Source organism: Hyla sarda, unplaced genomic scaffold (genome assembly GCF_029499605.1).
Source record: "Hyla sarda isolate aHylSar1 unplaced genomic scaffold, aHylSar1.hap1 scaffold_3133, whole genome shotgun sequence".
Classification (NCBI taxonomy): Eukaryota; Metazoa; Chordata; class Amphibia; order Anura; family Hylidae; genus Hyla; species Hyla sarda.
Window position 1 is genome coordinate 1 of NW_026609862.1, and position 23221 is coordinate 23221.

Here is a 23221-nt window from a genome sequence, read left to right on the forward strand (position 1 = left end):
TGCCTGCACCCCATTGGACTTACCTGTGTGGGTTAAATCCGGGTTATTTGACAACCTATGGCGGTGATGGTTCTGCTCAGGCAGAGCAGTGCTGATGCTCCTCATAAAGCTGTCGCTGCTGTGAAGGTTCTAGGTGACATCACAAATCCCTTTGGTTACATACACAACAAAGCTGGGTTGTTGTTGTTTACACTCTGCAAGGCCTGTGGAAGTGAGTGACATCATAGCACTGTAGTTCTGAGGGTTCAAGATGGATGCAACAATCTCCTGTTGCTTCTATGAAGGCCGTAATAGACGACATCACCAAACAGCTCCATAGTCACATACACAGCAAAGGAGAGATGTTGTTTACACCTAGTGATGTCAGTGGTATTGAGTGACATCACAGCACAGTGCTAAGGCTCCTGGGCCTGGACACAGCAGCGGCTGCAATATCTCAACGGAGAATACGTTTATATCTATGTGTGTGTGTGCGCATATATATATATATATATATATATATATATATATATATATATTTCTCCGCCGAAATCACTTTTAAACCCATTTCCACCTTTTTTTCCCTTCTCTTCCTCTTACTTTTTTTTCACGTTTTTTTACGTTTTTCTCCTTTTCGCCTCTTTTCTGGGCGTATTATTCTTCTTTTTCTTCTTTTTTTTCGTCTAATGCATACCCCATCAGTGCAGCAATGCTTATTCAATACCGCCAGCAGATGGAGACACTGGGGGATAATTTTCTAAGGATTTATACTGATTTTTCCTGTCTGAATTTGTCGCACAGAAAGTTGCAGGCCAAATATGTGTGACATTTCTGCGACTTTAGCTTCTAGAGCATTTTTACAACATTATACATAGGTGCTGAATACATAAAAAGCGACTGTTCAGCGACAGACAAGTCGCATCGGCTGAAAGTAGGCCAGAATGTCAGTCCATGTTGGAGCAGGTTTAGATACAGTCTAAAGCATAAATCTCAAAGTCTGTGCACAGAATTTAGCAAGGGCCTCGCACCTTCTGATGCATCAGGTAGGTGCACAATAGCATAGCCTAACCCTCTGTACTTTGGTCTATATTGATGCGGGACATAGACAGCCAGCTGATGACCAATCCATTAGTGCAATGGATAGCTGGAAGCATTTGTCTTTGCCTTTGCAATACCACAGAAGCAATGCATGGTCAATGTACAGCAATGACACACCTGTGTGAACAGCCAGGAGACCCCCCCCCATGTTATGTTACATAGTTACATAGTTAGTACGGTCGAAAAAAGACATATGTCCATCACGTTCAACCAGGGAATTAAGGGGTAGGGGTGTGGCGCGATATTGGGGAAGGGATGAGATTTTATATTTCTTCATAAGCATTAATCTTATTTTGTCAATTAGGAACATTCAGCACCCACCCGCTATCAAGGCAGCTGCCTATCATGTCATGCCCTACCTGCACAGGTGTGCTGGCTACTCAAATGATCCAATTAAGGAGGCCATTTAGTCAGCAGCAGCAGAAGTCCTGTGCCTGGACGCTCCAACAGGGGCCAGACACAAGCAGAAGCAGAAGCAGCAGAAGCAGCAGCAGCACCACCTTTTGTTTTTTGGCTGCAGCAGCAGCAAGGCCCACAGGGCTGGCTAGCTGGCTAGCCAGCAAGCAGGTAGCAATGAAAGTAGGAATCTTTCTTTTTAACCCTGTAAGGGGGTGGTGCACTGTACCCGAAGATACTGCCATATCGGGTCAATGCATAGGGCGACGGAAGCAAGCTTCGAAATCGGCCCCCGTTCTCAAAAATCCATTTAATATATGGTCCCCAGATAGGGGACATATCAGATATTAAACTGATAAGAACAGATACTACACTTGATCTTAGCCAAAAGGCCGAGAAGCGATAACCGTGAAAGGGGCGGGCCCAACAAGGTCCCCTTCATGGGCACTATCACTGCTTGCTGTCAGGGAGGCTGCCAGACAATTTTCCATGCACACTCTGGGCTGGGGGGCAGTCAACCACCAGTACACACAGCAGAACCTAAACCCATACCATTATTGCTAAGCAGCAAGACAGGGGCCCATTGCACTCCCACGGGGCCTTTTTAAATGCAATCCATAACCCGGATTTGCCAGGAACCCTTCTTACTCCTCCTACTTGCATGTGACACTGGGCTTAGGATCTGCATAGGAAACACACACACAAGCACACACCTACCTTTGTTGCCTGCAGATGCCTCCTTGGCTGTCCCCAAACGGTATCAAACCAACACCCACGGGAAGCTGTAAGCATAGAGGACATGCCTGCACCCCATTGGACTTACCTGTGTGGGTTAAATCCGGGTTATTTGACAACCTATGGCGGTGATGGTTCTGCTCAGGCAGAGCAGTGCTGATGCTCCTCATAAAGCTGTCGCTGCTGTGAAGGTTCTAGGTGACATCACAAATCCCTTTGGTTACATACACAACAAAGCTGGGTTGTTGTTGTTTACACTCTGCAAGGCCTGTGGAAGTGAGTGACATCATAGCACTGTAGTTCTGAGGGTTCAAGATGGATGCAACAATCTCCTGTTGCTTCTATGAAGGCCGTAATAGACGACATCACCAAACAGCTCCATAGTCACATACACAGCAAAGGAGAGATGTTGTTTACACCTAGTGATGTCAGTGGTATTGAGTGACATCACAGCACAGTGCTAAGGCTCCTGGGCCTGGACACAGCAGCGGCTGCAATATCTCAACGGAGAATACGTTTATATCTATGTGTGTGTGTGCGCATATATATATATATATATATATATATATATATATATATATATATATATTTCTCCGCCGAAATCACTTTTAAACCCATTTCCACCTTTTTTTCCCTTCTCTTCCTCTTACTTTTTTTTCACGTTTTTTTACGTTTTTCTCCTTTTCGCCTCTTTTCTGGGCGTATTATTCTTCTTTTTCTTCTTTTTTTTCGTCTAATGCATACCCCATCAGTGCAGCAATGCTTATTCAATACCGCCAGCAGATGGAGACACTGGGGGATAATTTTCTAAGGATTTATACTGATTTTTCCTGTCTGAATTTGTCGCACAGAAAGTTGCAGGCCAAATATGTGTGACATTTCTGCGACTTTAGCTTCTAGAGCATTTTTACAACATTATACATAGGTGCTGAATACATAAAAAGCGACTGTTCAGCGACAGACAAGTCGCATCGGCTGAAAGTAGGCCAGAATGTCAGTCCATGTTGGAGCAGGTTTAGATACAGTCTAAAGCATAGATCTCAAAGTCTGTGCACAGAATTTAGCAAGGGCCTCGCACCTTCTGATGCATCAGGTAGGTGCACAATAGCATAGCCTAACCCTCTGTACTTTGGTCTATATTGATGCGGGACATAGACAGCCAGCTGATGACCAATCCATTAGTGCAATGGATGGCTGGAAGCATTTGTCTTTGCCTTTGCAATACCACAGAAGCAATGCATGGTCAATGTACAGCAATGACACACCTGTGTGAACAGCCAGGAGACCCCCCCCCATGTTATGTTACATAGTTACATAGTTAGTACGGTCGAAAAAAGACATATGTCCATCACGTTCAACCAGGGAATTAAGGGGTAGGGGTGTGGCGCGATATTGGGGAAGGGATGAGATTTTATATTTCTTCATAAGCATTAATCTTATTTTGTCAATTAGGAACATTCAGCACCCACCCGCTATCAAGGCAGCTGCCTATCATGTCATGCCCTACCTGCACAGGTGTGCTGGCTACTCAAATGATCCAATTAAGGAGGCCATTTAGTCAGCAGCAGCAGAAGTCCTGTGCCTGGACGCTCCAACAGGGGCCAGACACAAGCAGAAGCAGAAGCAGCAGAAGCAGCAGCAGCACCACCTTTTGTTTTTTGGCTGCAGCAGCAGCAAGGCCCACAGGGCTGGCTAGCTGGCTAGCCAGCAAGCAGGTAGCAATGAAAGTAGGAATCTTTCTTTTTAACCCTGTAAGGGGGTGGTGCACTGTACCCGAAGATACTGCCATATCGGGTCAATGCATAGGGCGACGGAAGCAAGCTTCGAAATCGGCCCCCGTTCTCAAAAATCCATTTAATATATGGTCCCCAGATAGGGGACGTATCAGATATTAAACTGATAAGAACAGATACTACACTTGATCTTAGCCAAAAGGCCGAGAAGCGATAACCGTGAAAGGGGCGGGCCCAACAAGGTCCCCTTCATGGGCACTATCACTGCTTGCTGTCAGGGAGGCTGCCAGACAATTTTCCATGCACACTCTGGGCTGGGGGGCAGTCAACCACCAGTACACACAGCAGAACCTAAACCCATACCATTATTGCTAAGCAGCAAGACAGGGGCCCATTGCACTCCCACGGGGCCTTTTTAAATGCAATCCATAACCCGGATTTGCCAGGAACCCTTCTTACTCCTCCTACTTGCATGTGACACTGGGCTTAGGATCTGCATAGGAAACACACACACAAGCACACACCTACCTTTGTTGCCTGCAGATGCCTCCTTGGCTGTCCCCAAACGGTATCAAACCAACACCCACGGGAAGCTGTAAGCATAGAGGACATGCCTGCACCCCATTGGACTTACCTGTGTGGGTTAAATCCGGGTTATTTGACAACCTATGGCGGTGATGGTTCTGCTCAGGCAGAGCAGTGCTGATGCTCCTCATAAAGCTGTCGCTGCTGTGAAGGTTCTAGGTGACATCACAAATCCCTTTGGTTACATACACAACAAAGCTGGGTTGTTGTTGTTTACACTCTGCAAGGCCTGTGGAAGTGAGTGACATCATAGCACTGTAGTTCTGAGGGTTCAAGATGGATGCAACAATCTCCTGTTGCTTCTATGAAGGCCGTAATAGACGACATCACCAAACAGCTCCATAGTCACATACACAGCAAAGGAGAGATGTTGTTTACACCTAGTGATGTCAGTGGTATTGAGTGACATCACAGCACAGTGCTAAGGCTCCTGGGCCTGGACACAGCAGCGGCTGCAATATCTCAACGGAGAATACGTTTATATCTATGTGTGTGTGTGCGCACATATATATATATATATATATATATATATATATATATATATATATATATATATATATATCTCCGCCGAAATCACTTTTAAACCCATTTCCACCTTTTTTTCCCTTCTCTTCCTCTTACTTTTTTTTCACGTTTTTTTACGTTTTTCTCCTTTTCGCCTCTTTTCTGGGCGTATTATTCTTCTTTTTCTTCTTTTTTTTCGTCTAATGCATACCCCATCAGTGCAGCAATGCTTATTCAATACCGCCAGCAGATGGAGACACTGGGGGATAATTTTCTAAGGATTTATACTGATTTTTCCTGTCTGAATTTGTCGCACAGAAAGTTGCAGGCCAAATATGTGTGACATTTCTGCGACTTTAGCTTCTAGAGCATTTTTACAACATTATACATAGGTGCTGAATACATAAAAAGCGACTGTTCAGCGACAGACAAGTCGCATCGGCTGAAAGTAGGCCAGAATGTCAGTCCATGTTGGAGCAGGTTTAGATACAGTCTAAAGCATAGATCTCAAAGTCTGTGCACAGAATTTAGCAAGGGCCTCGCACCTTCTGATGCATCAGGTAGGTGCACAATAGCATAGCCTAACCCTCTGTACTTTGGTCTATATTGATGCGGGACATAGACAGCCAGCTGATGACCAATCCATTAGTGCAATGGATGGCTGGAAGCATTTGTCTTTGCCTTTGCAATACCACAGAAGCAATGCATGGTCAATGTACAGCAATGACACACCTGTGTGAACAGCCAGGAGACCCCCCCCCATGTTATGTTACATAGTTACATAGTTAGTACGGTCGAAAAAAGACATATGTCCATCACGTTCAACCAGGGAATTAAGGGGTAGGGGTGTGGCGCGATATTGGGGAAGGGATGAGATTTTATATTTCTTCATAAGCATTAATCTTATTTTGTCAATTAGGAACATTCAGCACCCACCCGCTATCAAGGCAGCTGCCTATCATGTCATGCCCTACCTGCACAGGTGTGCTGGCTACTCAAATGATCCAATTAAGGAGGCCATTTAGTCAGCAGCAGCAGAAGTCCTGTGCCTGGACGCTCCAACAGGGGCCAGACACAAGCAGAAGCAGAAGCAGCAGAAGCAGCAGCAGCACCACCTTTTGTTTTTTGGCTGCAGCAGCAGCAAGGCCCACAGGGCTGGCTAGCTGGCTAGCCAGCAAGCAGGTAGCAATGAAAGTAGGAATCTTTCTTTTTAACCCTGTAAGGGGGTGGTGCACTGTACCCGAAGATACTGCCATTTCGGGTCAATGCATAGGGCGACGGAAGCAAGCTTCGAAATCGGCCCCCGTTCTCAAAAATCCATTTAATATATGGTCCCCAGATAGGGGACGTATCAGATATTAAACTGATAAGAACAGATACTACACTTGATCTTAGCCAAAAGGCCGAGAAGCGATAACCGTGAAAGGGGCGGGCCCAACAAGGTCCCCTTCATGGGCACTATCACTGCTTGCTGTCAGGGAGGCTGCCAGACAATTTTCCATGCACACTCTGGGCTGGGGGGCAGTCAACCACCAGTACACACAGCAGAACCTAAACCCATACCATTATTGCTAAGCAGCAAGACAGGGGCCCATTGCACTCCCACGGGGCCTTTTTAAATGCAATCCATAACCCGGATTTGCCAGGAACCCTTCTTACTCCTCCTACTTGCATGTGACACTGGGCTTAGGATCTGCATAGGAAACACACACACAAGCACACACCTACCTTTGTTGCCTGCAGATGCCTCCTTGGCTGTCCCCAAACGGTATCAAACCAACACCCACGGGAAGCTGTAAGCATAGAGGACATGCCTGCACCCCATTGGACTTACCTGTGTGGGTTAAATCCGGGTTATTTGACAACCTATGGCGGTGATGGTTCTGCTCAGGCAGAGCAGTGCTGATGCTCCTCATAAAGCTGTCGCTGCTGTGAAGGTTCTAGGTGACATCACAAATCCCTTTGGTTACATACACAACAAAGCTGGGTTGTTGTTGTTTACACTCTGCAAGGCCTGTGGAAGTGAGTGACATCATAGCACTGTAGTTCTGAGGGTTCAAGATGGATGCAACAATCTCCTGTTGCTTCTATGAAGGCCGTAATAGACGACATCACCAAACAGCTCCATAGTCACATACACAGCAAAGGAGAGATGTTGTTTACACCTAGTGATGTCAGTGGTATTGAGTGACATCACAGCACAGTGCTAAGGCTCCTGGGCCTGGACACAGCAGCGGCTGCAATATCTCAACGGAGAATACGTTTATATCTATGTGTGTGTGTGCGCATATATATATATATATATATATATATATATATATATATATATATTTCTCCGCCGAAATCACTTTTAAACCCATTTCCACCTTTTTTTCCCTTCTCTTCCTCTTACTTTTTTTTCACGTTTTTTTACGTTTTTCTCCTTTTCGCCTCTTTTCTGGGCGTATTATTCTTCTTTTTCTTCTTTTTTTTCGTCTAATGCATACCCCATCAGTGCAGCAATGCTTATTCAATACCGCCAGCAGATGGAGACACTGGGGGATAATTTTCTAAGGATTTATACTGATTTTTCCTGTCTGAATTTGTCGCACAGAAAGTTGCAGGCCAAATATGTGTGACATTTCTGCGACTTTAGCTTCTAGAGCATTTTTACAACATTATACATAGGTGCTGAATACATAAAAAGCGACTGTTCAGCGACAGACAAGTCGCATCGGCTGAAAGTAGGCCAGAATGTCAGTCCATGTTGGAGCAGGTTTAGATACAGTCTAAAGCATAGATCTCAAAGTCTGTGCACAGAATTTAGCAAGGGCCTCGCACCTTCTGATGCATCAGGTAGGTGCACAATAGCATAGCCTAACCCTCTGTACTTTGGTCTATATTGATGCGGGACATAGACAGCCAGCTGATGACCAATCCATTAGTGCAATGGATGGCTGGAAGCATTTGTCTTTGCCTTTGCAATACCACAGAAGCAATGCATGGTCAATGTACAGCAATGACACACCTGTGTGAACAGCCAGGAGACCCCCCCCCATGTTATGTTACATAGTTACATAGTTAGTACGGTCGAAAAAAGACATATGTCCATCACGTTCAACCAGGGAATTAAGGGGTAGGGGTGTGGCGCGATATTGGGGAAGGGATGAGATTTTATATTTCTTCATAAGCATTAATCTTATTTTGTCAATTAGGAACATTCAGCACCCACCCGCTATCAAGGCAGCTGCCTATCATGTCATGCCCTACCTGCACAGGTGTGCTGGCTACTCAAATGATCCAATTAAGGAGGCCATTTAGTCAGCAGCAGCAGAAGTCCTGTGCCTGGACGCTCCAACAGGGGCCAGACACAAGCAGAAGCAGAAGCAGCAGAAGCAGCAGCAGCACCACCTTTTGTTTTTTGGCTGCAGCAGCAGCAAGGCCCACAGGGCTGGCTAGCTGGCTAGCCAGCAAGCAGGTAGCAATGAAAGTAGGAATCTTTCTTTTTAACCCTGTAAGGGGGTGGTGCACTGTACCCGAAGATACTGCCATATCGGGTCAATGCATAGGGCGACGGAAGCAAGCTTCGAAATCGGCCCCCGTTCTCAAAAATCCATTTAATATATGGTCCCCAGATAGGGGACGTATCAGATATTAAACAGATAAGAACAGATACTACACTTGATCTTAGCCAAAAGGCCGAGAAGCGATAACCGTGAAAGGGGCGGGCCCAACAAGGTCCCCTTCATGGGCACTATCACTGCTTGCTGTCAGGGAGGCTGCCAGACAATTTTCCATGCACACTCTGGGCTGGGGGGCAGTCAACCACCAGTACACACAGCAGAACCTAAACCCATACCATTATTGCTAAGCAGCAAGACAGGGGCCCATTGCACTCCCACGGGGCCTTTTTAAATGCAATCCATAACCCGGATTTGCCAGGAACCCTTCTTACTCCTCCTACTTGCATGTGACACTGGGCTTAGGATCTGCATAGGAAACACACACACAAGCACACACCTACCTTTGTTGCCTGCAGATGCCTCCTTGGCTGTCCCCAAACGGTATCAAACCAACACCCACGGGAAGCTGTAAGCATAGAGGACATGCCTGCACCCCATTGGACTTACCTGTGTGGGTTAAATCCGGGTTATTTGACAACCTATGGCGGTGATGGTTCTGCTCAGGCAGAGCAGTGCTGATGCTCCTCATAAAGCTGTCGCTGCTGTGAAGGTTCTAGGTGACATCACAAATCCCTTTGGTTACATACACAACAAAGCTGGGTTGTTGTTGTTTACACTCTGCAAGGCCTGTGGAAGTGAGTGACATCATAGCACTGTAGTTCTGAGGGTTCAAGATGGATGCAACAATCTCCTGTTGCTTCTATGAAGGCCGTAATAGACGACATCACCAAACAGCTCCATAGTCACATACACAGCAAAGGAGAGATGTTGTTTACACCTAGTGATGTCAGTGGTATTGAGTGACATCACAGCACAGTGCTAAGGCTCCTGGGCCTGGACACAGCAGCGGCTGCAATATCTCAACGGAGAATACGTTTATATCTATGTGTGTGTGTGCGCATATATATATATATATATATATATATATATATATATATATATATATATTTCTCCGCCGAAATCACTTTTAAACCCATTTCCACCTTTTTTTCCCTTCTCTTCCTCTTACTTTTTTTTCACGTTTTTTTACGTTTTTCTCCTTTTCGCCTCTTTTCTGGGCGTATTATTCTTCTTTTTCTTCTTTTTTTTCGTCTAATGCATACCCCATCAGTGCAGCAATGCTTATTCAATACCGCCAGCAGATGGAGACACTGGGGGATAATTTTCTAAGGATTTATACTGATTTTTCCTGTCTGAATTTGTCGCACAGAAAGTTGCAGGCCAAATATGTGTGACATTTCTGCGACTTTAGCTTCTAGAGCATTTTTACAACATTATACATAGGTGCTGAATACATAAAAAGCGACTGTTCAGCGACAGACAAGTCGCATCGGCTGAAAGTAGGCCAGAATGTCAGTCCATGTTGGAGCAGGTTTAGATACAGTCTAAAGCATAGATCTCAAAGTCTGTGCACAGAATTTAGCAAGGGCCTCGCACCTTCTGATGCATCAGGTAGGTGCACAATAGCATAGCCTAACCCTCTGTACTTTGGTCTATATTGATGCGGGACATAGACAGCCAGCTGATGACCAATCCATTAGTGCAATGGATGGCTGGAAGCATTTGTCTTTGCCTTTGCAATACCACAGAAGCAATGCATGGTCAATGTACAGCAATGACACACCTGTGTGAACAGCCAGGAGACCCCCCCCCATGTTATGTTACATAGTTACATAGTTAGTACGGTCGAAAAAAGACATATGTCCATCACGTTCAACCAGGGAATTAAGGGGTAGGGGTGTGGCGCGATATTGGGGAAGGGATGAGATTTTATATTTCTTCATAAGCATTAATCTTATTTTGTCAATTAGGAACATTCAGCACCCACCCGCTATCAAGGCAGCTGCCTATCATGTCATGCCCTACCTGCACAGGTGTGCTGGCTACTCAAATGATCCAATTAAGGAGGCCATTTAGTCAGCAGCAGCAGAAGTCCTGTGCCTGGACGCTCCAACAGGGGCCAGACACAAGCAGAAGCAGAAGCAGCAGAAGCAGCAGCAGCACCACCTTTTGTTTTTTGGCTGCAGCAGCAGCAAGGCCCACAGGGCTGGCTAGCTGGCTAGCCAGCAAGCAGGTAGCAATGAAAGTAGGAATCTTTCTTTTTAACCCTGTAAGGGGGTGGTGCACTGTACCCGAAGATACTGCCATTTCGGGTCAATGCATAGGGCGACGGAAGCAAGCTTCGAAATCGGCCCCCGTTCTCAAAAATCCATTTAATATATGGTCCCCAGATAGGGGACGTATCAGATATTAAACTGATAAGAACAGATACTACACTTGATCTTAGCCAAAAGGCCGAGAAGCGATAACCGTGAAAGGGGCGGGCCCAACAAGGTCCCCTTCATGGGCACTATCACTGCTTGCTGTCAGGGAGGCTGCCAGACAATTTTCCATGCACACTCTGGGCTGGGGGGCAGTCAACCACCAGTACACACAGCAGAACCTAAACCCATACCATTATTGCTAAGCAGCAAGACAGGGGCCCATTGCACTCCCACGGGGCCTTTTTAAATGCAATCCATAACCCGGATTTGCCAGGAACCCTTCTTACTCCTCCTACTTGCATGTGACACTGGGCTTAGGATCTGCATAGGAAACACACACACAAGCACACACCTACCTTTGTTGCCTGCAGATGCCTCCTTGGCTGTCCCCAAACGGTATCAAACCAACACCCACGGGAAGCTGTAAGCATAGAGGACATGCCTGCACCCCATTGGACTTACCTGTGTGGGTTAAATCCGGGTTATTTGACAACCTATGGCGGTGATGGTTCTGCTCAGGCAGAGCAGTGCTGATGCTCCTCATAAAGCTGTCGCTGCTGTGAAGGTTCTAGGTGACATCACAAATCCCTTTGGTTACATACACAACAAAGCTGGGTTGTTGTTGTTTACACTCTGCAAGGCCTGTGGAAGTGAGTGACATCATAGCACTGTAGTTCTGAGGGTTCAAGATGGATGCAACAATCTCCTGTTGCTTCTATGAAGGCCGTAATAGACGACATCACCAAACAGCTCCATAGTCACATACACAGCAAAGGAGAGATGTTGTTTACACCTAGTGATGTCAGTGGTATTGAGTGACATCACAGCACAGTGCTAAGGCTCCTGGGCCTGGACACAGCAGCGGCTGCAATATCTCAACGGAGAATACGTTTATATCTATGTGTGTGTGTGCGCATATATATATATATATATATATATATATATATATATATATATATATATTTCTCCGCCGAAATCACTTTTAAACCCATTTCCACCTTTTTTTCCCTTCTCTTCCTCTTACTTTTTTTTCACGTTTTTTTACGTTTTTCTCCTTTTCGCCTCTTTTCTGGGCGTATTATTCTTCTTTTTCTTCTTTTTTTTCGTCTAATGCATACCCCATCAGTGCAGCAATGCTTATTCAATACCGCCAGCAGATGGAGACACTGGGGGATAATTTTCTAAGGATTTATACTGATTTTTCCTGTCTGAATTTGTCGCACAGAAAGTTGCAGGCCAAATATGTGTGACATTTCTGCGACTTTAGCTTCTAGAGCATTTTTACAACATTATACATAGGTGCTGAATACATAAAAAGCGACTGTTCAGCGACAGACAAGTCGCATCGGCTGAAAGTAGGCCAGAATGTCAGTCCATGTTGGAGCAGGTTTAGATACAGTCTAAAGCATAGATCTCAAAGTCTGTGCACAGAATTTAGCAAGGGCCTCGCACCTTCTGATGCATCAGGTAGGTGCACAATAGCATAGCCTAACCCTCTGTACTTTGGTCTATATTGATGCGGGACATAGACAGCCAGCTGATGACCAATCCATTAGTGCAATGGATGGCTGGAAGCATTTGTCTTTGCCTTTGCAATACCACAGAAGCAATGCATGGTCAATGTACAGCAATGACACACCTGTGTGAACAGCCAGGAGACCCCCCCCCATGTTATGTTACATAGTTACATAGTTAGTACGGTCGAAAAAAGACATATGTCCATCACGTTCAACCAGGGAATTAAGGGGTAGGGGTGTGGCGCGATATTGGGGAAGGGATGAGATTTTATATTTCTTCATAAGCATTAATCTTATTTTGTCAATTAGGAACATTCAGCACCCACCCGCTATCAAGGCAGCTGCCTATCATGTCATGCCCTACCTGCACAGGTGTGCTGGCTACTCAAATGATCCAATTAAGGAGGCCATTTAGTCAGCAGCAGCAGAAGTCCTGTGCCTGGACGCTCCAACAGGGGCCAGACACAAGCAGAAGCAGAAGCAGCAGAAGCAGCAGCAGCACCACCTTTTGTTTTTTGGCTGCAGCAGCAGCAAGGCCCACAGGGCTGGCTAGCTGGCTAGCCAGCAAGCAGGTAGCAATGAAAGTAGGAATCTTTCTTTTTAACCCTGTAAGGGGGTGGTGCACTGTACCCGAAGATACTGCCATATCGGGTCAATGCATAGGGCGACGGAAGCAAGCTTCGAAATCGGCCCCCGTTCTCAAAAATCCATTTAATATATGGTCCCCAGATAGGGGACGTATCAGATATTAAACTGATAAGAACAGATACTACACTTGATCTTAGCCAAAAGGCCGAGAAGCGATAACCGTGAAAGGGGCGGGCCCAACAAGGTCCCCTTCATGGGCACTATCACTGCTTGCTGTCAGGGAGGCTGCCAGACAATTTTCCATGCACACTCTGGGCTGGGGGGCAGTCAACCACCAGTACACACAGCAGAACCTAAACCCATACCATTATTGCTAAGCAGCAAGACAGGGGCCCATTGCACTCCCACGGGGCCTTTTTAAATGCAATCCATAACCCGGATTTGCCAGGAACCCTTCTTACTCCTCCTACTTGCATGTGACACTGGGCTTAGGATCTGCATAGGAAACACACACACAAGCACACACCTACCTTTGTTGCCTGCAGATGCCTCCTTGGCTGTCCCCAAACGGTATCAAACCAACACCCACGGGAAGCTGTAAGCATAGAGGACATGCCTGCACCCCATTGGACTTACCTGTGTGGGTTAAATCCGGGTTATTTGACAACCTATGGCGGTGATGGTTCTGCTCAGGCAGAGCAGTGCTGATGCTCCTCATAAAGCTGTCGCTGCTGTGAAGGTTCTAGGTGACATCACAAATCCCTTTGGTTACATACACAACAAAGCTGGGTTGTTGTTGTTTACACTCTGCAAGGCCTGTGGAAGTGAGTGACATCATAGCACTGTAGTTCTGAGGGTTCAAGATGGATGCAACAATCTCCTGTTGCTTCTATGAAGGCCGTAATAGACGACATCACCAAACAGCTCCATAGTCACATACACAGCAAAGGAGAGATGTTGTTTACACCTAGTGATGTCAGTGGTATTGAGTGACATCACAGCACAGTGCTAAGGCTCCTGGGCCTGGACACAGCAGCGGCTGCAATATCTCAACGGAGAATACGTTTATATCTATGTGTGTGTGTGCGCATATATATATATATATATATATATATATATATATATATATATATATTCTCCGCCGAAATCACTTTTAAACCCATTTCCACCTTTTTTTCCCTTCTCTTCCTCTTACTTTTTTTTCACGTTTTTTTACGTTTTTCTCCTTTTCGCCTCTTTTCTGGGCGTATTATTCTTCTTTTTCTTCTTTTTTTTCGTCTAATGCATACCCCATCAGTGCAGCAATGCTTATTCAATACCGCCAGCAGATGGAGACACTGGGGGATAATTTTCTAAGGATTTATACTGATTTTTCCTGTCTGAATTTGTCGCACAGAAAGTTGCAGGCCAAATATGTGTGACATTTCTGCGACTTTAGCTTCTAGAGCATTTTTACAACATTATACATAGGTGCTGAATACATAAAAAGCGACTGTTCAGCGACAGACAAGTCGCATCGGCTGAAAGTAGGCCAGAATGTCAGTCCATGTTGGAGCAGGTTTAGATACAGTCTAAAGCATAGATCTCAAAGTCTGTGCACAGAATTTAGCAAGGGCCTCGCACCTTCTGATGCATCAGGTAGGTGCACAATAGCATAGCCTAACCCTCTGTACTTTGGTCTATATTGATGCGGGACATAGACAGCCAGCTGATGACCAATCCATTAGTGCAATGGATGGCTGGAAGCATTTGTCTTTGCCTTTGCAATACCACAGAAGCAATGCATGGTCAATGTACAGCAATGACACACCTGTGTGAACAGCCAGGAGACCCCCCCCCCCATGTTATGTTACATAGTTACATAGTTAGTACGGTCGAAAAAAGACATATGTCCATCACGTTCAACCAGGGAATTAAGGGGTAGGGGTGTGGCGCGATATTGGGGAAGGGATGAGATTTTATATTTCTTCATAAGCATTAATCTTATTTTGTCAATTAGGAACATTCAGCACCCACCCGCTATCAAGGCAGCTGCCTATCATGTCATGCCCTACCTGCACAGGTGTGCTGGCTACTCAAATGATCCAATTAAGGAGGCCATTTAGTCAGCAGCAGCAGAAGTCCTGTGCCTGGACGCTCCAACAGGGGCCAGACACAAGCAGAAGCAGAAGCAGCAGAAGCAGCAGCAGCACCACCTTTTGTTTTTTGGCTGCAGCAGCAGCAAGGCCCACAGGGCTGGCTAGCTGGCTAGCCAGCAAGCAGGTAGCAATGAAAGTAGGAATCTTTCTTTTTAACCCTGTAAGGGGGTGGTGCACTGTACCCGAAGATACTGCCATATCGGGTCAATGCATAGGGCGACGGAAGCAAGCTTCGAAATCGGCCCCCGTTCTCAAAAATCCATTTAATATATGGTCCCCAGATAGGGGACGTATCAGATATTAAACTGATAAGAACAGATACTACACTTGATCTTAGCCAAAAGGCCGAGAAGCGATAACCGTGAAAGGGGCGGGCCCAACAAGGTCCCCTTCATGGGCACTATCACTGCTTGCTGTCAGGGAGGCTGCCAGACAATTTTCCATGCACACTCTGGGCTGGGGGGCAGTCAACCACCAGTACACATAGCAGAACCTAAACCCATACCATTATTGCTAAGCAGCAAGACAGGGGCCCATTGCACTCCCACGGGGCCTTTTTAAATGCAATCCATAACCCGGATTTGCCAGGAACCCTTCTTACTCCTCCTACTTGCATGTGACACTGGGCTTAGGATCTGCATAGGAAACACACACACAAGCACACACCTACCTTTGTTGCCTGCAGATGCCTCCTTGGCTGTCCCCAAACGGTATCAAACCAACACCCACGGGAAGCTGTAAGCATAGAGGACATGCCTGCACCCCATTGGACTTACCTGTGTGGGTTAAATCCGGGTTATTTGACAACCTATGGCGGTGATGGTTCTGCTCAGGCAGAGCAGTGCTGATGCTCCTCATAAAGCTGTCGCTGCTGTGAAGGTTCTAGGTGACATCACAAATCCCTTTGGTTACATACACAACAAAGCTGGGTTGTTGTTGTTTACACTCTGCAAGGCCTGTGGAAGTGAGTGACATCATAGCACTGTAGTTCTGAGGGTTCAAGATGGATGCAACAATCTCCTGTTGCTTCTATGAAGGCCGTAATAGACGACATCACCAAACAGCTCCATAGTCACATACACAGCAAAGGAGAGATGTTGTTTACACCTAGTGATGTCAGTGGTATTGAGTGACATCACAGCACAGTGCTAAGGCTCCTGGGCCTGGACACAGCAGCGGCTGCAATATCTCAACGGAGAATACGTTTATATCTATGTGTGTGTGTGCGCATATATATATATATATATATATATATATATATATATATATATATATTCTCCGCCGAAATCACTTTTAAACCCATTTCCACCTTTTTTTCCCTTCTCTTCCTCTTACTTTTTTTTCACGTTTTTTTACGTTTTTCTCCTTTTCGCCTCTTTTCTGGGCGTATTATTCTTCTTTTTCTTCTTTTTTTTCGTCTAATGCATACCCCATCAGTGCAGCAATGCTTATTCAATACCGCCAGCAGATGGAGACACTGGGGGATAATTTTCTAAGGATTTATACTGATTTTTCCTGTCTGAATTTGTCGCACAGAAAGTTGCAGGCCAAATATGTGTGACATTTCTGCGACTTTAGCTTCTAGAGCATTTTTACAACATTATACATAGGTGCTGAATACATAAAAAGCGACTGTTCAGCGACAGACAAGTCGCATCGGCTGAAAGTAGGCCAGAATGTCAGTCCATGTTGGAGCAGGTTTAGATACAGTCTAAAGCATAGATCTCAAAGTCTGTGCACAGAATTTAGCAAGGGCCTCGCACCTTCTGATGCATCAGGTAGGTGCACTATAGCATAGCCTAACCCTCTGTACTTTGGTCTATATTGATGCGGGACATAGACAGCCAGCTGATGACCAATCCATTAGTGCAATGGATGGCTGGAAGCATTTGTCTTTGCCTTTGCAATACCACAGAAGCAATGCATGGTCAATGTACAGCAATGACACACCTGTGTGAACAGCCAGGAGACCCCCCCCCATGTTATGTTACATAGTTACATAGTTAGTACGGTCGAAAAAAGACATATGTCCATCACGTTCAACCAGGGAATTAAGGGGTAGGGGTGTGGCGCGATATTGGGGAAGGGATGAGATTTTATATTTCTTCATAAGCATTAATCTTATTTTGTCAATTAGGAACATTCAGCACCCACCCGCTATCAAGGCAGCTGCCTATCATGTCATGCCCTACCTGCACAGGTGTGCTGGCTACTCAAATGATCCAATTAAGGAGGCCATTTAGTCAGCAGCAGCAGAAGTCCTGTGCCTGGACGCTCCAACAGGGGCCAGACACAAGCAGAAGCAGAAGCAGCAGAAGCAGCACCACCTTTTGTTTTTTGGCTGCAGCAGCAGCAAGGCCCACAGGGCTGGCTAGCTGGCTAGCCAGCAAGCAGGTAGCAATGAAAGTAGGAATCTTTCTTTTTAACCCTGTAAGGGGGTGGTGCACTGTACCCGAAGATACTGCCATATCGGGTCAATGCATAGGGCGACGGAAGCAAGCTTCGAAATCGGCCCCCGTTCTCAAAAATCCATTTAATATATGGTCCCCAGATAGGGGACGTATCAGATATTAAACTGATAAGAACAGATACTACACTTGATCTTAGCCAAAAGGCCGAGAAGCGATAACCGTGAAAGGGGCGGGCCCAACAAGGTCCCCTTCATGGGCACTATCACTGCTTGCTGTCAGGGAGGCTGCCAGACAATTTTCCATGCACACTCTGGGCTGGGGGGCAGTCAACCACCAGTACACACAGCAGAACCTAAACCCATACCATTATTGCTAAGCAGCAAGACAGGGGCCCATTGCACTCCCACGGGGCCTTTTTAAATGCAATCCATAACCCGGATTTGCCAGGAACCCTTCTTACTCCTCCTACTTGCATGTGACACTGGGCTTAGGATCTGCATAGGAAACACACACACAAGCACACACCTACCTTTGTTGCCTGCAGATGCCTCCTTGGCTGTCCCCAAACGGTATCAAACCAACACCCACGGGAAGCTGTAAGCATAGAGGACATGCCTGCACCCCATTGGACTTACCTGTGTGGGTTAAATCCGGGTTATTTGACAACCTATGGCGGTGATGGTTCTGCTCAGGCAGAGCAGTGCTGATGCTCCTCATAAAGCTGTCGCTGCTGTGAAGGTTCTAGGTGACATCACAAATCCCTTTGGTTACATACACAACAAAGCTGGGTTGTTGTTGTTTACACTCTGCAAGGCCTGTGGAAGTGAGTGACATCATAGCACTGTAGTTCTGAGGGTTCAAGATGGATGCAACAATCTCCTGTTGCTTCTATGAAGGCCGTAATAGACGACATCACCAAACAGCTCCATAGTCACATACACAGCAAAGGAGAGATGTTGTTTACACCTAGTGATGTCAGTGGTATTGAGTGACATCACAGCACAGTGCTAAGGCTCCTGGGCCTGGACACAGCAGCGGCTGCAATATCTCAACGGAGAATACGTTTATATCTATGTGTGTGTGTGCGCATATATATATATATATATATATATATATATATATATATATATTTCTCCGCCGAAATCACTTTTAAACCCATTTCCACCTTTTTTTCCCTTCTCTTCCTCTTACTTTTTTTTCACGTTTTTTTACGTTTTTCTCCTTTTCGCCTCTTTTCTGGGCGTATTATTCTTCTTTTTCTTCTTTTTTTTCGTCTAATGCATACCCCATCAGTGCAGCAATGCTTATTCAATACCGCCAGCAGATGGAGACACTGGGGGATAATTTTCTAAGGATTTATACTGATTTTTCCTGTCTGAATTTGTCGCACAGAAAGTTGCAGGCCAAATATGTGTGACATTTCTGCGACTTTAGCTTCTAGAGCATTTTTACAACATTATACATAGGTGCTGAATACATAAAAAGCGACTGTTCAGCGACAGACAAGTCGCATCGGCTGAAAGTAGGCCAGAATGTCAGTCCATGTTGGAGCAGGTTTAGATACAGTCTAAAGCATAGATCTCAAAGTCTGTGCACAGAATTTAGCAAGGGCCTCGCACCTTCTGATGCATCAGGTAGGTGCACAATAGCATAGCCTAACCCTCTGTACTTTGGTCTATATTGATGCGGGACATAGACAGCCAGCTGATGACCAATCCATTAGTGCAATGGATGGCTGGAAGCATTTGTCTTTGCCTTTGCAATACCACAGAAGCAATGCATGGTCAATGTACAGCAATGACACACCTGTGTGAACAGCCAGGAGACCCCCCCCCATGTTATGTTACATAGTTACATAGTTAGTACGGTCGAAAAAAGACATATGTCCATCACGTTCAACCAGGGAATTAAGGGGTAGGGGTGTGGCGCGATATTGGGGAAGGGATGAGATTTTATATTTCTTCATAAGCATTAATCTTATTTTGTCAATTAGGAACATTCAGCACCCACCCGCTATCAAGGCAGCTGCCTATCATGTCATGCCCTACCTGCACAGGTGTGCTGGCTACTCAAATGATCCAATTAAGGAGGCCATTTAGTCAGCAGCAGCAGAAGTCCTGTGCCTGGATGCTCCAACAGGGGCCAGACACAAGCAGAAGCAGAAGCAGCAGAAGCAGCAGCAGCACCACCTTTTGTTTTTTGGCTGCAGCAGCAGCAAGGCCCACAGGGCTGGCTAGCTGGCTAGCCAGCAAGCAGGTAGCAATGAAAGTAGGAATCTTTCTTTTTAACCCTGTAAGGGGGTGGTGCACTGTACCCGAAGATACTGCCATATCGGGTCAATGCATAGGGCGACGGAAGCAAGCTTCGAAATCGGCCCCCGTTCTCAAAAATCCATTTAATATATGGTCCCCAGATAGGGGACGTATCAGATATTAAACTGATAAGAACAGATACTACACTTGATCTTAGCCAAAAGGCCGAGAAGCGATAACCGTGAAAGGGGCGGGCCCAACAAGGTCCCCTTCATGGGCACTATCACTGCTTGCTGTCAGGGAGGCTGCCAGACAATTTTCCATGCACACTCTGGGCTGGGGGGCAGTCAACCACCAGTACACACAGCAGAACCTAAACCCATACCATTATTGCTAAGCAGCAAGACAGGGGCCCATTGCACTCCCACGGGGCCTTTTTAAATGCAATCCATAACCCGGATTTGCCAGGAACCCTTCTTACTCCTCCTACTTGCATGTGACACTGGGCTTAGGATCTGCATAGGAAACACACACACAAGCACACACCTACCTTTGTTGCCTGCAGATGCCTCCTTGGCTGTCCCCAAACGGTATCAAACCAACACCCACGGGAAGCTGTAAGCATAGAGGACATGCCTGCACCCCATTGGACTTACCTGTGTGGGTTAAATCCGGGTTATTTGACAACCTATGGCGGTGATGGTTCTGCTCAGGCAGAGCAGTGCTGATGCTCCTCATAAAGCTGTCGCTGCTGTGAAGGTTCTAGGTGACATCACAAATCCCTATGGTTACATACACAACAAAGCTGGGTTGTTGTTGTTTACACTCTGCAAGGCCTGTGGAAGTGAGTGACATCATAGCACTGTAGTTCTGAGGGTTCAAGATGGATGCAACAATCTCCTGTTGCTTCTATGAAGGCCGTAATAGACGACATCACCAAACAGCTCCATAGTCACATACACAGCAAAGGAGAGATGTTGTTTACACCTAGTGATGTCAGTGGTATTGAGTGACATCACAGCACAGTGCTAAGGCTCCTGGGCCTGGACACAGCAGCGGCTGCAATATCTCAACGTAGAATACGTTTATATCTATGTGTGTGTGTGCGCATATATATATATATATATATATATATATATATATATATATATTTCTCCGCCGAAATCACTTTTAAACCCATTTCCACCTTTTTTTCCCTTCTCTTCCTCTTACTTTTTTTTCACGTTTTTTTACGTTTTTCTCCTTTTCGCCTCTTTTCTGGGCGTATTATTCTTCTTTTTCTTCTTTTTTTTCGTCTAATGCATACCCCATCAGTGCAGCAATGCTTATTCAATACCGCCAGCAGATGGAGACACTGGGGGATAATTTTCTAAGGATTTATACTGATTTTTCCTGTCTGAATTTGTCGCACAGAAAGTTGCAGGCCAAATATGTGTGACATTTCTGCGACTTTAGCTTCTAGAGCATTTTTACAACATTATACATAGGTGCTGAATACATAAAAAGCGACTGTTCAGCGACAGACAAGTCGCATCGGCTGAAAGTAGGCCAGAATGTCAGTCCATGTTGGAGCAGGTTTAGATACAGTCTAAAGCATAGATCTCAAAGTCTGTGCACAGAATTTAGCAAGGGCCTCGCACCTTCTGATGCATCAGGTAGGTGCACAATAGCATAGCCTAACCCTCTGTACTTTGGTCTATATTGATGCGGGACATAGACAGCCAGCTGATGACCAATCCATTAGTGCAATGGATGGCTGGAAGCATTTGTCTTTGCCTTTGCAATACCACAGAAGCAATGCATGGTCAATGTACAGCAATGACACACCTGTGTGAACAGCCAGGAGACCCCCCCCCATGTTATGTTACATAGTTACATAGTTAGTACGGTCGAAAAAAGACATATGTCCATCACGTTCAACCAGGGAATTAAGGGGTAGGGGTGTGGCGCGATATTGGGGAAGGGATGAGATTTTATATTTCTTCATAAGCATTAATCTTATTTTGTCAATTAGGAACATTCAGCACCCACCCGCTATCAAGGCAGCTGCCTATCATGTCATGCCCTACCTGCACAGGTGTGCTGGCTACTCAAATGATCCAATTAAGGAGGCCATTTAGTCAGCAGCAGCAGAAGTCCTGTGCCTGGACGCTCCAACAGGGGCCAGACACAAGCAGAAGCAGAAGCAGCAGAAGCAGCAGCAGCACCACCTTTTGTTTTTTGGCTGCAGCAGCAGCAAGGCCCACAGGGCTGGCTAGCTGGCTAGCCAGCAAGCAGGTAGCAATGAAAGTAGGAATCTTTCTTTTTAACCCTGTAAGGGGGTGGTGCACTGTACCCGAAGATACTGCCATATCGGGTCAATGCATAGGGCGACGGAAGCAAGCTTCGAAATCGGCCCCCGTTCTCAAAAATCCATTTAATATATGGTCCCCAGATAGGGGACGTATCAGATATTAAACTGATAAGAACAGATTTTTTTACATTTTTATTGAAAAAACTCAAAAACTTAAATACATCACAAAAAATGTTTACAATACATCAAATACTGTTTTCCATAAATGTAAATTCCACATAGCTAATGCTTTTTTCTGCCCATATCTCTTTTTATCAATTAAATAGTACAAGTAAACTTCACTGTATATCATCTTCAAACATTCTTTTTCACAAATAAAATCTCTTTTGAAGACAAGGATATTACGAACTTTCCATAATACATTTTTTGTACAGTTGATAAAAATCCACAAAATTTTCTCTTTTTCTTTCGTAACTCCATCACTTTTGCCATATAAAACAACTTCATGATTTAAAACTTTTAGACCTGTTAGGAATTTCAATAAAGAACCAATTAGTCTAAAAACCTTTTGTGCAAAATAACAATTCCAGAAAAGGTGCAAAACAGTTTCATCTATATTGCAATTATCCCGGGGACAGACACATACAGCATTTAGACCTCTTCTATATTGGAAAAATCTTACCGGAAGACACTCATGGATAATCATCCATGCTAAATCCTTGTGCTCATTAAAAAGATATGGCTCGTTTACCTTTTTCCATATTTGTACACACCTATTATAAGAAAAATTAGAGACCATACATATTTCTTCTTGCAAATTTAACTGTACTTCTATCTTGCGAGCATCCCTCAAGGTTAACAAGTCAAAGTCTTTAAGGTTATACATACGTATAATTTTTTCTAAGATGGCATAATGTTTAGGCGGAGTTAAAAGTACAGGAGAAGATAATGATAAAAACACCCATTCTCTTTTTCTAAAAATATGTCCCGCAGAGTACTTTAAAAAACAGGACCATACACTTTTCATAAAAAGTCCCCTAAAACACCAACTAAAAAACCTTAAGTA

General features: G+C 45.3%; 10 non-coding genes across 10 annotated transcripts; all 10 read right to left on the reverse strand.

Annotated features, from left to right (window-relative positions):
- Positions 1 to 1686: 1686 nt before the first annotated feature.
- LOC130328724 (U2 spliceosomal RNA) lies at positions 1687 to 1877 on the reverse strand. Its single transcript, XR_008872597.1, has one exon. It is a non-coding gene; the product is annotated as a U2 spliceosomal RNA (small nuclear RNA).
- A 2088-nt stretch (positions 1878 to 3965) lies between these two features.
- On the reverse strand, positions 3966 to 4156 carry LOC130328726 (U2 spliceosomal RNA). Its single transcript, XR_008872598.1, has one exon. It is a non-coding gene; the product is annotated as a U2 spliceosomal RNA (small nuclear RNA).
- A 2098-nt stretch (positions 4157 to 6254) lies between these two features.
- LOC130328717 (U2 spliceosomal RNA) lies at positions 6255 to 6445 on the reverse strand. Its single transcript, XR_008872590.1, has one exon. It is a non-coding gene; the product is annotated as a U2 spliceosomal RNA (small nuclear RNA).
- A 2084-nt stretch (positions 6446 to 8529) lies between these two features.
- LOC130328721 (U2 spliceosomal RNA) lies at positions 8530 to 8720 on the reverse strand. The gene has a single exon (XR_008872594.1). It is a non-coding gene; the product is annotated as a U2 spliceosomal RNA (small nuclear RNA).
- A 2088-nt stretch (positions 8721 to 10808) lies between these two features.
- LOC130328723 (U2 spliceosomal RNA) lies at positions 10809 to 10999 on the reverse strand. The gene has a single exon (XR_008872596.1). It is a non-coding gene; the product is annotated as a U2 spliceosomal RNA (small nuclear RNA).
- Positions 11000 to 13087: 2088 nt separating this feature from the next.
- LOC130328727 (U2 spliceosomal RNA) lies at positions 13088 to 13278 on the reverse strand. The gene has a single exon (XR_008872599.1). It is a non-coding gene; the product is annotated as a U2 spliceosomal RNA (small nuclear RNA).
- A 2087-nt stretch (positions 13279 to 15365) lies between these two features.
- LOC130328718 (U2 spliceosomal RNA) lies at positions 15366 to 15556 on the reverse strand. Its single transcript, XR_008872591.1, has one exon. It is a non-coding gene; the product is annotated as a U2 spliceosomal RNA (small nuclear RNA).
- A 2079-nt stretch (positions 15557 to 17635) lies between these two features.
- Positions 17636 to 17826, reverse strand: LOC130328719 (U2 spliceosomal RNA). Its single transcript, XR_008872592.1, has one exon. It is a non-coding gene; the product is annotated as a U2 spliceosomal RNA (small nuclear RNA).
- Positions 17827 to 19908: 2082 nt separating this feature from the next.
- LOC130328720 (U2 spliceosomal RNA) lies at positions 19909 to 20099 on the reverse strand. The gene has a single exon (XR_008872593.1). It is a non-coding gene; the product is annotated as a U2 spliceosomal RNA (small nuclear RNA).
- Positions 20100 to 22181: 2082 nt separating this feature from the next.
- Positions 22182 to 22374, reverse strand: LOC130328722 (U2 spliceosomal RNA). Its single transcript, XR_008872595.1, has one exon. It is a non-coding gene; the product is annotated as a U2 spliceosomal RNA (small nuclear RNA).
- Positions 22375 to 23221: the final 847 nt, after the last annotated feature.